Source organism: Chiloscyllium punctatum, chromosome 45 (assembly GCF_047496795.1).
Source record: "Chiloscyllium punctatum isolate Juve2018m chromosome 45, sChiPun1.3, whole genome shotgun sequence".
Taxonomy (NCBI): domain Eukaryota; kingdom Metazoa; phylum Chordata; class Chondrichthyes; order Orectolobiformes; family Hemiscylliidae; genus Chiloscyllium; species Chiloscyllium punctatum.
Window position 1 is genome coordinate 30651046 of NC_092783.1, and position 16476 is coordinate 30667521.

At 50.5% G+C, this 16476-nt stretch overlaps 10 non-coding genes across 10 annotated transcripts; all 10 read left to right on the forward strand.

Moving 5' to 3' along the window:
* The first annotated feature begins 1384 nt into the window (after positions 1–1384).
* On the forward strand, positions 1385–1458 carry trnat-agu (transfer RNA threonine (anticodon AGU)). Its single transcript has one exon. It is a non-coding gene; the product is annotated as a tRNA-Thr (tRNA).
* A 1583-nt stretch (positions 1459–3041) lies between these two features.
* Positions 3042–3115, forward strand: trnat-agu (transfer RNA threonine (anticodon AGU)). The gene has a single exon. It is a non-coding gene; the product is annotated as a tRNA-Thr (tRNA).
* A 1583-nt stretch (positions 3116–4698) lies between these two features.
* trnat-agu (transfer RNA threonine (anticodon AGU)) lies at positions 4699–4772 on the forward strand. Its single transcript has one exon. It is a non-coding gene; the product is annotated as a tRNA-Thr (tRNA).
* Positions 4773–6355: 1583 nt separating this feature from the next.
* Positions 6356–6429, forward strand: trnat-agu (transfer RNA threonine (anticodon AGU)). The gene has a single exon. It is a non-coding gene; the product is annotated as a tRNA-Thr (tRNA).
* Positions 6430–8012: 1583 nt separating this feature from the next.
* Positions 8013–8086, forward strand: trnat-agu (transfer RNA threonine (anticodon AGU)). Its single transcript has one exon. It is a non-coding gene; the product is annotated as a tRNA-Thr (tRNA).
* Positions 8087–9669: 1583 nt separating this feature from the next.
* trnat-agu (transfer RNA threonine (anticodon AGU)) lies at positions 9670–9743 on the forward strand. Its single transcript has one exon. It is a non-coding gene; the product is annotated as a tRNA-Thr (tRNA).
* Positions 9744–11326: 1583 nt separating this feature from the next.
* trnat-agu (transfer RNA threonine (anticodon AGU)) lies at positions 11327–11400 on the forward strand. Its single transcript has one exon. It is a non-coding gene; the product is annotated as a tRNA-Thr (tRNA).
* Positions 11401–12983: 1583 nt separating this feature from the next.
* Positions 12984–13057, forward strand: trnat-agu (transfer RNA threonine (anticodon AGU)). Its single transcript has one exon. It is a non-coding gene; the product is annotated as a tRNA-Thr (tRNA).
* A 1583-nt stretch (positions 13058–14640) lies between these two features.
* Positions 14641–14714, forward strand: trnat-agu (transfer RNA threonine (anticodon AGU)). The gene has a single exon. It is a non-coding gene; the product is annotated as a tRNA-Thr (tRNA).
* Positions 14715–16297: 1583 nt separating this feature from the next.
* trnat-agu (transfer RNA threonine (anticodon AGU)) lies at positions 16298–16371 on the forward strand. Its single transcript has one exon. It is a non-coding gene; the product is annotated as a tRNA-Thr (tRNA).
* Positions 16372–16476: the final 105 nt, after the last annotated feature.

A 16476-nucleotide genomic window follows, 5' to 3' on the forward strand; every position in this document is an offset into this window, starting at 1 on the left:
CCACCTTCATTCCCAGTTTGGTGGGAATAACGACGTGAGGTGGAGACACTGCTGACTTACCAGGGAATGCTGTGGCAAACGCGCGCGCGCACACACTCCACGAGCTGATCATCACCCTCATTCTCTGCCATCACCGTTCATTCATTTTACGCCAACGGAAAATAGATCCTCCTTCTCCTAGAGTTGGAGTGCAGTTGTCTTTTCTTTTTCTGCTGAAGGAGGAAAAGAGAAAACATTGCTGCTGAAGGTGGATATGGAGTGAAGGACAGTCACCAGCGTGTGTACAAGTCAGTTGGCAAGGTTTCCTGTCAGCGTCACAGGGCGGGATCCCTGTTTAGGAATCCGACTTTGCATCGTCCAGACCTGGATACAGCTCCCAGTCTGGTAATGAAGATTTATTTCTCTAATTGTGAATTATCCGATTGAAAACGAATTCCTAGTTACGCACAGAATACACCCGCTGATCCTGCCAGAGTCAGCCCAGTGATTGTTTGCATTCATCTAGAAGGGCAAAGGCAGCAGATACACCGGTAAACTAGCTCCGCGAATCCCCCTCCTATCATCTCAGCTTTCTGAGTTGTAAAGATCTCGTTGTAGCTTCGCTAGCGCTGGATCAAAGTCCTGGAACCCCTTCCCTAGCAGCCTCATGGCTGGAGCTCCGTGCTGAGGAGTTCAAGGGTTCAGGAAAGTAACTCATCCCCCTGATCTGTCGGGTAATCAGGGATGGGCAGTAAATCCTACCCTGGATGAGTGGCGCTGGAAGAGCACAACAGTTCAGGCAGGCATCCAAGGAGCAGCGAAATCGACGTTTCGGGCAAAAGCCTACCCCATCGAGTGACGCCGATCTCCCAGGAATCCGTTTCAAAAAGGGGCAGGTCCTAAACGGACACCTGCTATCGGTCGGAAATAGGTTGAGAACGGCAGCGAGGGAGTGTAATAAAAGTGAAAGACAATGCCGACCGCGAGGCATGAGGCAGGAAGTGAGTGTAGAGCTGGTGGTACAAAGCTCAGAGTTGGTGCTAATGGGTCACCCTTTACTGCTCACTGTTTACACTGCCTCACACACCACTCCTGGTCAGTTCATTTCAGTGACACTTTTCCCCTTGGTGTGAGGTTCCCTCTGGAGCGTAATAACGCCCTTAATGGGCCCAGAGAGGATGACACATCCTCTTTATCCTGTCAGTTTAAAGAGGTGAAAACATCGAATTCAAGAGCAGGTTGTGTTTTTCCGTGCCGTTTGCGTGGAGAATGTTGAGTCGTGAACTCTCTCTTCTTTGCAATTCTCACTGAGCAAGATCGAGACGGAAAGCACGTTGACGAGCCCTTGTCTTCAAGTGGTGAATGAACTGTGCCTGTGCACTCAGCGCCCAACCGCGCGCGCTGTGGCGCCATGGCTTAGATGGTTAAAGCGCCTGTCTAGTAAATAGGAGATCCTGGGTTCGAATCCCAGTGGTGCCTGCTTGCTGTGTCAAAAGTGCGCACTTGCGTCTTCTTACCAGAGTTGTGTTGCTGGTCAGACAGCTCAACTTTCTGTTGCAGCCTGTTATGATTTGGCGATCCTGCATCTCGTTCCAGCAGTAGTGTCACTCTTCGTTCTACCTGCAATTTCGTGCCGCTGTTCCACACGCGCTCCTGCTTCTCATTCGCTTTTATTCTCCCACCTTCATTCCCAGTTTGGTGGGAATAACGACGTGAGGTGGAGACACTGCTGACTTACCAGGGAATGCTGTGGCAAACGCGCGCGCGCACACACTCCACGAGCTGATCATCACCCTCATTCTCTGCCGTCACCGTTCATTCATTTTACGCCAACGGAAAATAAATCCTCCTTCTCCTAGAGTTGGAGTGCAGTTGTCTTTTCTTTTTCTGCTGAAGGAGGAAAAGAGAAAACATTGCTGCTGAAGGTGGATATGGAGTGAAGGACAGTCACCAGCGTGTGTACAAGTCAGTTGGCAAGGTTTCCTGTCAGCGTCACAGGGCGGGATCCCTGTTTAGGAATCCGACTTTGCATCGTCCAGACCTGGATACAGCTCCCAGTCTGGTAATGAAGATTTATTTCTCTAATTGTGAATTATCCGATTGAAAACGAATTCCTAGTTACGCACAGAATACACCCGCTGATCCTGCCAGAGTCAGCCCAGTGATTGTTTGCATTCATCTAGAAGGGCAAAGGCAGCAGATACACCGGTAAACTAGCTCCGCGAATCCCCCTCCTATCATCTCAGCTTTCTGAGTTGTAAAGATCTCGTTGTAGCTTCGCTAGCGCTGGATCAAAGTCCTGGAACCCCTGCCCTAGCAGCCTCATGGCTGGAGCTCCGTGCTGAGGAGTTCAAGGGTTCAGGAAAGTAACTCATCCCCCTGATCTGTCGGGTAATCAGGGATGGGCAGTAAATCCTACCCTGGATGAGTGGCGCTGGAAGAGCACAACAGTTCAGGCAGGCATCCAAGGAGCAGCGAAATCGACGTTTCGGGCAAAAGCCTACCCCATCGAGTGACGCCGATCTCCCAGGAATCCGTTTCAAAAAGCGGCAGGTCCTAAACGGACACCTGCTATCGGTCGGAAATAGGTTGAGAACGGCAGCGAGGGAGTGTAATAAAAGTGAAAGACAATGCCGACCGCGAGGCATGAGGCAGGAAGTGAGTGTAGAGCTGGTGGTACAAAGCTCAGAGTTGGTGCTAATGGGTCACCCTTTACTGCTCACTGTTTACACTGACTCACACACCACTCCTGGTCAGTTCATTTCAGTGACACTTTTCCCCTTGGTGTGAGGTTCCCTCTGGAGCGTAATAACGCCCTGAATGGGCCCAGAGAGGATGACACATCCTCTTTATCCTGTCAGTTTAAAGAGGTGAAAACATCGAATTCAAGAGCAGGTTGTGTTTTTCCGTGCCGTTTGCGTGGAGAATGTTGAGTCGTGAACTCTCTCTTCTTTGCAATTCTCACTGAGCAAGATCGAGACGGAAAGCACGTTGACGAGCCCTTGTCTTCAAGTGGTGAATGAACTGTACCTGTGCACTCAGCGCCCGTCTGCGCGCGCTGTGGCGCCATGGCTTGGATGGTTAAAGCGCCTGTCTAGTAAACAGGAGATCCTGGGTTCGAATCCCAGTGGTGCCTGCTTGCTGTGTCAAAAGTGCGCACTTGCATCTTCTTACCAGAGTTGTGTTGCTGGTCAGACAGCTCAACTTTCTGTTGCAGCCTGTTATGATTTGGCGATCCTGCATCTCGTTCCAGCAGTAGTGTCACTCTTCGTTCTACCTGCAATTTCGTGCCGCTGTTCCACACGCGCTCCTGCTTCTCATTCGCTTTTATTCTCCCACCTTCATTCCCAGTTTGGTGGGAATAACGACGTGAGGTGGAGACACTGCTGACTTACCAGGGAATGCTGTGGCAAACGTGCGCGCGCACACACTCCACGAGCTGATCATCACCCTCATTCTCTGCCGTCACCGTTCATTCATTTTACGCCAACGGAAAATAAATCCTCCTTCTCCTAGAGTTGGAGTGCAGTTGTCTTTTCTTTTTCTGCTGAAGGAGGAAAAGAGAAAACATTGCTGCTGAAGGTGGATATGGAGTGAAGGACAGTCACCAGCGTGTGTACAAGTCAGTTGGCAAGGTTTCCTGTCAGCGTCACAGGGCGGGATCCCTGTTTAGGAATCCGACTTTGCATCGTCCAGACCTGGATACAGCTCCCAGTCTGGTAATGAAGATTTATTTCTCTAATTGTGAATTATCCGATTGAAAACGAATTCCTAGTTACGCACAGAATACACCCGCTGATCCTGCCAGAGTCAGCCCAGTGATTGTTTGCATTCATCTAGAAGGGCAAAGGCAGCAGATACACCGGTAAACTAGCTCCGCGAATCCCCCTCCTATCATCCCAGCTTTCTGAGTTGTAAAGATCTCGTTGTAGCTTCGCTAGCGCTGGATCAAAGTCCTGGAACCCCTTCCCTAGCAGCCTCATGGCTGGAGCTCCGTGCTGAGGAGTTCAAGGGTTCAGCAAAGTAACTCATCCCCCTGATCTGTCGGGTAATCAGGGATGGGCAGTAAATCCTACCCTGGATGAGTGGCGCTGGAAGAGCACAACAGTTCAGGCAGGCATCCAAGGAGCAGCGAAATCGACGTTTCGGGCAAAAGCCTACCCCATCGAGTGACGCCGATCTCCCAGGAATCCGTTTCAAAAAGGGGCAGGTCCTAAACGGACACCTGCTATCGGTCGGAAATAGGTTGAGAACGGCAGCGAGGGAGTGTAATAAAAGTGAAAGACAATGCCGACCGCGAGGCATGAGGCAGGAAGTGAGTGTAGAGCTGGTGGTACAAAGCTCAGAGTTGGTGCTAATGGGTCACCCTTTACTGCTCACTGTTTACACTGACTCACACACCACTCCTGGTCAGTTCATTTCAGTGACACTTTTCCCCTTGGTGTGAGGTTCCCTCTGGAGCGTAATAACGCCCTTAATGGGCCCAGAGAGGATGACACATCCTCTTTATCCTGTCAGTTTAAAGAGGTGAAAACATCGAATTTAAGAGCAGGTTGTGTTTTTCCGTGCCGTTTGCGTGGAGAATGTTGAGTCGTGAACTCTCTCTTCTTTGCAATTCTCACTGAGAAAGATCGAGACGGAAAGCACGTTAACGAGCCCTTGTCTTCAAGTGGTGAATAAACTGTACCTGTGCACTCAGCGCCCAACCGCGCGCGCTGTGGCGCCATGGCTTAGATGGTTAAAGCGCCTGTCTAGTAAACAGGAGATCCTGGGTTCGAATCCAAGTGGTGCCTGCTTGCTGTGTCAAAAGTGCGCACTTGCATCTTCTTACCAGAGTTGTGTTGCTGGTCAGACAGCTCAACTTTCTGTTGCAGCCTGTTATGATTTGGCGATCCTGCATCTCGTTCCAGCAGTAGTGTCACTCTTCGTTCTACCTGCAATTTCGTGCCGCTGTTCCACACGCGCTCCTGCTTCTCATTCGCTTTTATTCTCCCACCTTCATTCCCAGTTTGGTGGGAATAACGACGTGAGGTGGAGACACTGCTGACTTACCAGGGAATGCTGTGGCAAACGCGCGCGCGCACACACTCCACGAGCTGATCATCACCCTCATTCTCTGCCGTCACCGTTCATTCATTTTACGCCAACGGAAAATAAATCCTCCTTCTCCTAGAGTTGGAGTGCAGTTGTCTTTTCTTTTTCTGCTGAAGGAGGAAAAGAGAAAACATTGCTGCTGAAGGTGGATATGGAGTGAAGGACAGTCACCAGCGTGTGTACAAGTCAGTTGGCAAGGTTTCCTGTCAGCGTCACAGGGCGGGATCCCTGTTTAGGAATCCGACTTTGCATCGTCCAGACCTGGATACAGCTCCCAGTCTGGTAATGAAGATTTATTTCTCTAATTGTGAATTATCCGATTGAAAACGAATTCCTAGTTACGCACAGAATACACCCGCTGATCCTGCCAGAGTCAGCCCAGTGATTGTTTGCATTCATCTAGAAGGGCAAAGGCAGCAGATACACCGGTAAACTAGCTCCGCGAATCCCCCTCCTATCATCCCAGCTTTCTGAGTTGTAAAGATCTCGTTGTAGCTTCGCTAGCGCTGGATCAAAGTCCTGGAACCCCCTCCCTAGCAGCCTCATGGCTGGAGCTCCGTGCTGAGGAGTTCAAGGGTTCAGGAAAGTAACTCATCCCCCTGATCTGTCGGGTAATCAGGGATGGGCAGTAAATCCTACCCTGGATGAGTGGCGCTGGAAGAGCACAACAGTTCAGGCAGGCATCCAAGGAGCAGAGAAATCGACGTTTCGGGCAAAAGCCTACCCCATCGAGTGACGCCGATCTCCCAGGAATCCGTTTCAAAAAGGGGCAGGTCCTAAACGGACACCTGCTATCGGTCGGAAATAGGTTGAGAACGGCAGCGAGGGAGTGTAATAAAAGTGAAAGACAATGCCGACCGCGAGGCATGAGGCAGGAAGTGAGTGTAGAGCTGGTGGTACAAAGCTCAGAGTTGGTGCTAATGGGTCACCCTTTACTGCTCACTGTTTACACTGACTCACACACCACTCCTGGTCAGTTCATTTCAGTGACACTTTTCCCCTTGGTGTGAGGTTCCCTCTGGAGCGTAATAACGCCCTGAATGGGCCCAGAGAGGATGACACATCCTCTTTATCCTGTCAGTTTAAAGAGGTGAAAACATCGAATTCAAGAGCAGGTTGTGTTTTTCCGTGCCGTTTGCGTGGAGAATGTTGAGTCATGAACTCTCTCTTCTTTGCAATTCTCACTGAGCAAGATCGAGACGGAAAGCACGTTGACGAGCCCTTGTCATCAAGTGGTGAATGAACTGTACCTGTGCACTCAGCGCCCGTCCGCCCGCGCTGTGGCGCCATGGCTTAGATGGTTAAAGCGCCTGTCTAGTAAACAGGAGATCCTGGGTTCGAATCCCAGTGGTGCCTGCTTGCTGTGTCAACAGTGCGCACTTGCATCTTCTTACCAGAGTTGTGTTGCTGGTCAGACAGCTCAACTTTCTGTTGCAGCCTGTTATGATTTGGCGATCCTGCATCTCGTTCCAGCAGTAGCGTCACTCTTCGTTCTACCTGGAATTTCGTGCCGCTGTTCCACAAGCGCTCCTGCTTCTCATTCGCTTTTATTCTCCCACCTTCATTCCCAGTTTGGTGGGAATAACGACGTGAGGTGGAGACACTGCTGACTTACCAGGGAATGCTGTGGCAAACGCGCGTGCGCACACACTCCACGAGCTGATCATCACCCTCATTCTCTGCCGTCACCGTTCATTCATTTTACGCCAACGGAAAATAAATCCTCCTTCTCCTAGAGTTGGAGTGCAGTTGTCTTTTCTTTTTCTGCTGAAGGAGGAAAAGAGAAAACATTGCTGCTGAAGGTGGATATGGAGTGAAGGACAGTCACCAGCGTGTGTACAAGTCAGTTGGCAAGGTTTCCTGTCAGCGTCACAGGGCGGGATCCCTGTTTAGGAATCCGACTTTGCATCGTCCAGACCTGGATACAGCTCCCAGTCTGGTAATGAAGATTTATTTCTCTAATTGTGAATTATCCGATTGAAAACGAATTCCTAGTTACGCACAGAATACACCCGCTGATCCTGCCAGAGTCAGCCCAGTGATTGTTTGCATTCATTTGGAAGGGCAAAGGCAGCAGATACACCGGTAAACTAGCTCCGCGAATCCCCCTCCTATCATCCCAGCTTTCTGAGTTGTAAAGATCTCGTTGTAGCTTCGCTAGCGCTGGATCAAAGTCCTGGAACCCCTTCCCTAGCAGCCTCATGGCTGGAGCTCCGTGCTGAGGAGTTCAAGGGTTCAGGAAAGTAACTCATCCCCCTGATCTGTCGGGTAATCAGGGATGGGCAGTAAATCCTACCCTGGATGAGTGGCGCTGGAAGAGCACAACAGTTCAGGCAGGCATCCAAGGAGCAGCGAAATCAACGTTTCGGGCAAAAGCCTACCCCATCGAGTGACGCCGATCTCCCAGGAATCCGTTTCAAAAAGGGGCAGGTCCTAAACGGACACCTGCTATCGGTCGGAAATAGGTTGAGAACGGCAGCGAGGGAGTGTAATAAAAGTGAAAGACAATGCCGACCGCGAGGCATGAGGCAGGAAGTGAGTGTAGAGCTGGTGGTACAAAGCTCAGAGTTGGTGCTAATGGGTCACCCTTTACTGCTCACTGTTTACACTGACTCACACACCACTCCTGGTCAGTTCATTTCAGTGACACTTTTCCCCTTGGTGTGAGGTTCCCTCTGGAGCGTAATAACGCCCTGAATGGGCCCAGAGAGGATGACACATCCTCTTTATCCTGTCAGTTTAAAGAGGTGAAAACATCGAATTCAAGAGCAGGTTGTGTTTTTCCGTGCCGTTTGCGTGGAGAATGTTGAGTCGTGAACTCTCTCTTCTTTGCAATTCTCACTGAGCAAGATCGAGACGGAAAGCACGTTGACGAGCCCTTGTCTTCAAGTGGTGAATGAACTGTACCTGTGCACTCAGCGCCCAACCGCGCGCGCTGTGGCGCCATGGCTTAGATGGTTAAAGCGCCTGTCTAGTAAACAGGAGATCCTGGGCTCGAATCCCAGTGGTGCCTGCTTGCTGTGTCAAAAGTGCGCACTTGCATCTTCTTACCAGAGTTGTGTTGCTGGTCAGACAGCTCAACTTTCTGTTGCAGCCTGTTATGATTTGGCGATCCTGCATCTCGTTCCAGCAGTAGTGTCACTCTTCGTTCTACCTGGAATTTCGTGCCGCTGTTCCACACGCGCTCCTGCTTCTCATTCGCTTTTATTCTCCCACCTTCATTCCCAGTTTGGTGGGAAGAACGACGTGAGTTGGAGACACTGCTGACTTACCAGGGAATGCTGTGGCAAACGCGCGCGTGCACACACTCCACGAGCTGATCATCACCCTCATTCTCTGCCGTCACCGTTCATTCATTTTACGCCAACGGAAAATAAATCCTCCTTCTCCTAGAGTTGGAGTGCAGTTGTCTTTTCTTTTTCTGCTGAAGGAGGAAAAGAGAAAACATTGCTGCTGAAGGTGGATATGGAGTGAAGGACAGTCACCAGCGTGTGTACAAGTCAGTTGGCAAGGTTTCCTGTCAGCGTCACAGGGCGGGATCCCTGTTTAGGAATCCGACTTTGCATCGTCCAGACCTGGATACAGCTCCCAGTCTGGTAATGAAGATTTATTTCTCTAATTGTGAATTATCCGATTGAAAACGAATTCCTAGTTACGCACAGAATACACCCGCTGATCCTGCCAGAGTCAGCCCAGTGATTGTTTGCATTCATCTAGAAGGGCAAAGGCAGCAGATACACCGGTAAACTAGCTCCGTGAATCCCCCTCCTATCATCTCAGCTTTCTGAGTTGTAAAGATCTCGTTGTAGCTTCGCTAGCGCTGGATCAAAGTCCTGGAACCCCTTCCCTAGCAGCCTCATGGCTGGAGCTCCGTGCTGAGGAGTTCAAGGGTTCAGGAAAGTAACTCATCCCCCTGATCTGTCGGGTAATCAGGGATGGGCAGTAAATCCTACCCTGGATGAGTGGCGCTGGAAGAGCACAACAGTTCAGGCAGGCATCCAAGGAGCAGCGAAATCGACGTTTCGGGCAAAAGCCTACCCCATCGAGTGACGCCGATCTCCCAGGAATCCGTTTCAAAAAGGGGCAGGTCCTAAACGGACACCTGCTATCGGTCGGAAATAGGTTGAGAACGGCAGCGAGGGAGTGTAATAAAAGTGAAAGACAATGCCGACCGCGAGGCATGAGGCAGGAAGTGAGTGTAGAGCTGGTGGTACAAAGCTCAGAGTTGGTGCTAATGGGTCACCCTTTACTGCTCACTGTTTACACTGACTCACACACCACTCCTGGTCAGTTCATTTCAGTGACACTTTTCCCCTTGGTGTGAGGTTCCCTCTGGAGCGTAATAACGCCCTGAATGGGCCCAGAGAGGATGACACATCCTCTTTATCCTGTCAGTTTAAAGAGGTGAAAACATCGAATTCAAGAGCAGGTTGTGTTTTTCCGTGCCATTTGCGTGGAGAATGTTGAGTCGTGAACTCTCTCTTCTTTGCAATTCTCACTGAGTAAGATCGAGACGGAAAGCACGTTAACGAGCCCTTGTCTTCAAGTGGTGAATAAACTGTACCTGTGCACTCAGCGCCCAACCGCGCGTGCTGTGGCGCCATGGCTTAGATGGTTAAAGCGCCTGTCTAGTAAACAGGAGATCCTGGGTTCGAATCCCAGTGGTGCCTGCTTGCTGTGTCAAAAGTGCGCACTTGCATCTTCTTACCAGAGTTGTGTTGCTGGTCAGACAGCTCAACTTTCTGTTGCAGCCTGTTATGATTTGGCGATCCTGCATCTCGTTCCAGCAGTAGTGTCACTCTTCGTTCTACCTGCAATTTCGTGCCGCTGTTCCACACGCGCTCCTGCTTCTAATTCGCTTTTATTCTCCCACCTTCATTCCCAGTTTGGTGGGAATAACGACGTGAGGTGGAGACACTGCTGACTTACCAGGGAATGCTGTGGCAAACGCGCGCGCGCACACACTCCACGAGCTGATCATCACCCTCATTCTCTGCCGTCACCGTTCATTCATTTTACGCCAACGGAAAATAAATCCTCCTTCTCCTAGAGTTGGAGTGCAGTTGTCTTTTCTTTTTCTGCTGAAGGAGGAAAAGAGAAAACATTGCTGCTGAAGGTGGATATGGAGTGAAGGACAGTCACCAGCGTGTGTACAAGTCAGTTGGCAAGGTTTCCTGTCAGCGTCACAGGGCGGGATCCCTGTTTAGGAATCCGACTTTGCATCGTCCAGACCTGGATACAGCTCCCAGTCTCGTAATGAAGATTTATTTCTCTAATTGTGAATTATCCGATTGAAAACGAATTCCTAGTTACGCACAGAATACACCCGCTGATCCTGCCAGAGTCAGCCCAGTGATTGTTTGCATTCATCTAGAAGGGCAAAGGCAGCAGATACACCGGTAAACTAGCTCCGCGAATCCCCCTCCTATCATCCCAGCTTTCTGAGTTGTAAAGATCTCGTTGTAGCTTCGCTAGCGCTGGATCAAAGTCCTGGAACCCCCTCCCTAGCAGCCTCATGGCTGGAGCTCCGTGCTGAGGAGTTCAAGGGTTCAGGAAAGTAACTCATCCCCCTGATCTGTCGGGTAATCAGGGATGGGCAGTAAATCCTACCCTGGATGAGTGGCGCTGGAAGAGCACAACAGTTCAGGCAGGCATCCAAGGAGCAGCGAAATCGACGTTTCGGGCAAAAGCCTACCCCATCGAGTGACGCCGATCTCCCAGGAATCCGTTTCAAAAAGGGGCAGGTCCTAAACGGACACCTGCTATCGGTCGGAAATAGGTTGAGAACGGCAGCGAGGGAGTGTAATAAAAGTGAAAGACAATGCCGACCGCGAGGCATGAGGCAGGAAGTGAGTGTAGAGCTGGTGGTACAAAGCTCAGAGTTGGTGCTAATGGGTCACCCTTTACTGCTCACTGTTTACACTGACTCACACACCACTCCTGGTCAGTTCATTTCAGTGACACTTTTCCCCTTGGTGTGAGGTTCCCTCTGGAGCGTAATAACGCCCTGAATGGGCCCAGAGAGGATGACACATCCTCTTTATCCTGTCAGTTTAAAGAGGTGAAAACATCGAATTCAAGAGCAGGTTGTGTTTTTCCGTGCCGTTTGCGTGGAGAATGTTGAGTCGTGAACTCTCTCTTCTTTGCAATTCTCACTGAGAAAGATCGAGACGGAAAGCACGTTAACGAGCCCTTGTCTTCAAGTGGTGAATAAACTGTACCTGTGCACTCAGCGCCCAACCGCGCGCGCTGTGGCGCCATGGCTTAGATGGTTAAAGCGCCTGTCTAGTAAACAGGAGATCCTGGGTTCGAATCCCAGTGGTGCCTGCTTGCTGTGTCAAAAGTGCGCACTTGCATCTTCTTACCAGAGTTGTGTTGCTGGTCAGACAGCTCAACTTTCTGTTGCAGCCTGTTATGATTTGGCGATCCTGCATCTCGTTCCAGCAGTAGTGTCACTCTTCGTTCTACCTGCAATTTCGTGCCGCTGTTCCACACGCGCTCCTGCTTCTCATTCGCTTTTATTCTCCCACCTTCATTCCCAGTTTGGTGGGAATAACGACGTGAGGTGGAGACACTGCTGACTTACCAGGGAATGCTGTGGCAAACGCGCGCGCGCACACACTCCACGAGCTGATCATCACCCTCATTCTCTGCCGTCACCGTTCATTCATTTTACGCCAACGGAAAATAAATCCTCCTTCTCCTAGAGTTGGAGTGCAGTTGTCTTTTCTTTTTCTGCTGAAGGAGGAAAAGAGAAAACATTGCTGCTGAAGGTGGATATGGAGTGAAGGACAGTCACCAGCGTGTGTACAAGTCAGTTGGCAAGGTTTCCTATCAGCGTCACAGGGCGGGATCCCTGTTTAGGAATCCGACTTTGCATCGTCCAGACCTGGATACAGCTCCCAGTCTGGTAATGAAGATTTATTTCTCTAATTGTGAATTATCCGATTGAAAACGAATTCCTAGTTACGCACAGAATACACCCGCTGATCCTGCCAGAGTCAGCCCAGTGATTGTTTGCATTCATCTAGAAGGGCAAAGGCAGCAGATACACCGGTAAACTAGCTCCGCGAATCCCCCTCCTATCATCCCAGCTTTCTGAGTTGTAAAGATCTCGTTGTAGCTTCGCTAGCGCTGGATCAAAGTCCTGGAACCCCCTCCCTAGCAGCCTCATGGCTGGAGCTCCGTGCTGAGGAGTTCAAGGGTTCAGGAAAGTAACTCATCCCCCTGATCTGTCGGGTAATCAGGGATGGGCAGTAAATCCTACCCTGGATGAGTGGCGCTGGAAGAGCACAACAGTTCAGGCAGGCATCCAAGGAGCAGAGAAATCGACGTTTCGGGCAAAAGCCTACCCCATCGAGTGACGCCGATCTCCCAGGAATCCGTTTCAAAAAGGGGCAGGTCCTAAACGGACACCTGCTATCGGTCGGAAATAGGTTGAGAACGGCAGCGAGGGAGTGTAATAAAAGTGAAAGACAATGCCGACCGCGAGGCATGAGGCAGGAAGTGAGTGTAGAGCTGGTGGTACAAAGCTCAGAGTTGGTGCTAATGGGTCACCCTTTACTGCTCACTGTTTACACTGACTCACACACCACTCCTGGCCAGTTCATTTCAGTGACACTTTTCCCCTTGGTGTGAGGTTCCCTCTGGAGCGTAATAACGCCCTGAATGGGCCCAGAGAGGATGACACATCCTCTTTATCCTGTCAGTTTAAAGAGGTGAAAACATCGAATTCAAGAGCAGGTTGTGTTTTTCCGTGCCGTTTGCGTGGAGAATGTTGAGTCGTGAACTCTCTCTTCTTTGCAATTCTCACTGAGTAAGATCGAGACGGAAAGCACGTTAACGAGCCCTTGTCTTCAAGTGGTGAATAAACTGTACCTGTGCACTCAGCGCCCAACCGCGCGCGCTGTGGCGCCATGGCTTAGATGGTTAAAGCGCCTGTCTAGTAAACAGGAGATCCTGGGTTCGAATCCCAGTGGTGCCTGCTTGCTGTGTCAAAAGTGCGCACTTGCATCTTCTTACCAGAGTTGTGTTGCTGGTCAGACAGCTCAACTTTCTGTTGCAGCCTGTTATGATTTGGCGATCCTGCATCTCGTTCCAGCAGTAGTGTCACTCTTCGTTCTACCTGCAATTTCGTGCCGCTGTTCCACACGCGCTCCTGCTTCTCATTCGCTTTTATTCTCCCACCTTCATTCCCAGTTTGGTGGGAATAACGACGTGAGGTGGAGACACTGCTGACTTACCAGGGAATGCTGTGGCAAACGCGCGCGCACACACACTCCACGAGCTGATCATCACCCTCATTCTCTGCCGTCACCGTTCATTCATTTTACGCCAACGGAAAATAAATCCTCCTTCTCCTAGAGTTGGAGTGCAGTTGTCTTTTCTTTTTCTGCTGAAGGAGGAAAAGAGAAAACATTGCTGCTGAAGGTGGATATGGAGTGAAGGACAGTCACCAGCGTGTGTACAAGTCAGTTGGCAAGGTTTCCTGTCAGCGTCACAGGGCGGGATCCCTGTTTAGGAATCCGACTTTGCATCGTCCAGACCTGGATACAGCTCCCAGTCTCGTAATGAAGATTTATTTCTCTAATTGTGAATTATCCGATTGAAAACGAATTCCTAGTTACGCACAGAATACACCCGCTGATCCTGCCAGAGTCAGCCCAGTGATTGTTTGCATTCATCTAGAAGGGCAAAGGCAGCAGATACACCGGTAAACTAGCTCCGCGAATCCCCCTCCTATCATCCCAGCTTTCTGAGTTGTAAAGATCTCGTTGTAGCTTCGCTAGCGCTGGATCAAAGTCCTGGAACCCCCTCCCTAGCAGCCTCATGGCTGGAGCTCCGTGCTGAGGAGTTCAAGGGTTCAGGAAAGTAACTCATCCCCCTGATCTGTCGGGTAATCAGGGATGGGCAGTAAATCCTACCCTGGATGAGTGGCGCTGGAAGAGCACAACAGTTCAGGCAGGCATCCAAGGAGCAGCGAAATCGACGTTTCGGGCAAAAGCCTACCCCATCGAGTGACGCCGATCTCCCAGGAATCCGTTTCAAAAAGGGGCAGGTCCTAAACGGACACCTGCTATCGGTCGGAAATAGGTTGAGAACGGCAGCGAGGGAGTGTAATAAAAGTGAAAGACAATGCCGACCGCGAGGCATGAGGCAGGAAGTGAGTGTAGAGCTGGTGGTACAAAGCTCAGAGTTGGTGCTAATGGGTCACCCTTTACTGCTCACTGTTTACACTGACTCACACACCACTCCTGGTCAGTTCATTTCAGTGACACTTTTCCCCTTGGTGTGAGGTTCCCTCTGGAGCGTAATAACGCCCTGAATGGGCCCAGAGAGGATGACACATCCTCTTTATCCTGTCAGTTTAAAGAGGTGAAAACATCGAATTCAAGAGCAGGTTGTGTTTTTCCGTGCCGTTTGCGTGGAGAATGTTGAGTCGTGAACTCTCTCTTCTTTGCAATTCTCACTGAGAAAGATCGAGACGGAAAGCACGTTAACGAGCCCTTGTCTTCAAGTGGTGAATAAACTGTACCTGTGCACTCAGCGCCCAACCGCGCGCGCTGTGGCGCCATGGCTTAGATGGTTAAAGCGCCTGTCTAGTAAACAGGAGATCCTGGGTTCGAATCCCAGTGGTGCCTGCTTGCTGTGTCAAAAGTGCGCACTTGCATCTTCTTACCAGAGTTGTGTTGCTGGTCAGACAGCTCAACTTTCTGTTGCAGCCTGTTATGATTTGGCGATCCTGCATCTCGTTCCAGCAGTAGTGTCACTCTTCGTTCTACCTGCAATTTCGTGCCGCTGTTCCACACGCGCTCCTGCTTCTCATTCGCTTTTATTCTCCCACCTTCATTCCCAGTTTGGTGGGAATAACGACGTGAGGTGGAGACACTGCTGACTTACCAGGGAATGCTGTGGCAAACGCGCGCGCGCACACACTCCACGAGCTGATCATCACCCTCATTCTCTGCCGTCACCGTTCATTCATTTTACGCCAACGGAAAATAAATCCTCCTTCTCCTAGAGTTGGAGTGCAGTTGTCTTTTCTTTTTCTGCTGAAGGAGGAAAAGAGAAAACATTGCTGCTGAAGGTGGATATGGAGTGAAGGACAGTCACCAGCGTGTGTACAAGTCAGTTGGCAAGGTTTCCTATCAGCGTCACAGGGCGGGATCCCTGTTTAGGAATCCGACTTTGCATCGTCCAGACCTGGATACAGCTCCCAGTCTGGTAATGAAGATTTATTTCTCTAATTGTGAATTATCCGATTGAAAACGAATTCCTAGTTACGCACAGAATACACCCGCTGATCCTGCCAGAGTCAGCCCAGTGATTGTTTGCATTCATCTAGAAGGGCAAAGGCAGCAGATACACCGGTAAACTAGCTCCGCGAATCCCCCTCCTATCATCCCAGCTTTCTGAGTTGTAAAGATCTCGTTGTAGCTTCGCTAGCGCTGGATCAAAGTCCTGGAACCCCCTCCCTAGCAGCCTCATGGCTGGAGCTCCGTGCTGAGGAGTTCAAGGGTTCAGGAAAGTAACTCATCCCCCTGATCTGTCGGGTAATCAGGGATGGGCAGTAAATCCTACCCTGGATGAGTGGCGCTGGAAGAGCACAACAGTTCAGGCAGGCATCCAAGGAGCAGAGAAATCGACGTTTCGGGCAAAAGCCTACCCCATCGAGTGACGCCGATCTCCCAGGAATCCGTTTCAAAAAGGGGCAGGTCCTAAACGGACACCTGCTATCGGTCGGAAATAGGTTGAGAACGGCAGCGAGGGAGTGTAATAAAAGTGAAAGACAATGCCGACCGCGAGGCATGAGGCAGGAAGTGAGTGTAGAGCTGGTGGTACAAAGCTCAGAGTTGGTGCTAATGGGTCACCCTTTACTGCTCACTGTTTACACTGACTCACACACCACTCCTGGTCAGTTCATTTCAGTGACACTTTTCCCCTTGGTGTGAGGTTCCCTCTGGAGCGTAATAACGCCCTGAATGGGCCCAGAGAGGATGACACATCCTCTTTATCCTGTCAGTTTAAAGAGGTGAAAACATCGAATTCAAGAGCAGGTTGTGTTTTTCCGTGCCGTTTGCGTGGAGAATGTTGAGTCGTGAACTCTCTCTTCTTTGCAATTCTCACTGAGCAAGATCGAGACGGAAAGCACGTTGACGAGCCCTTGTCATCAAGTGGTGAATGAACTGTACCTGTGCACTCAGCGCCCATCCGCCCGCGCTGTGGCGCCATGGCTTAGATGGTTAAAGCGCCTGTCTAGTAAACAGGAGATCCTGGGTTCAAATCCCAGTGGTGCCTGCTTGCTGTGTCAAAAGTGCGCACTTGCGTCTTCTTACCAGAGTTGTGTTGCTGGTCAGACAGCTCAACTTTCTGTTGCAGCCTGTTATGATTTGGCGATCCTGC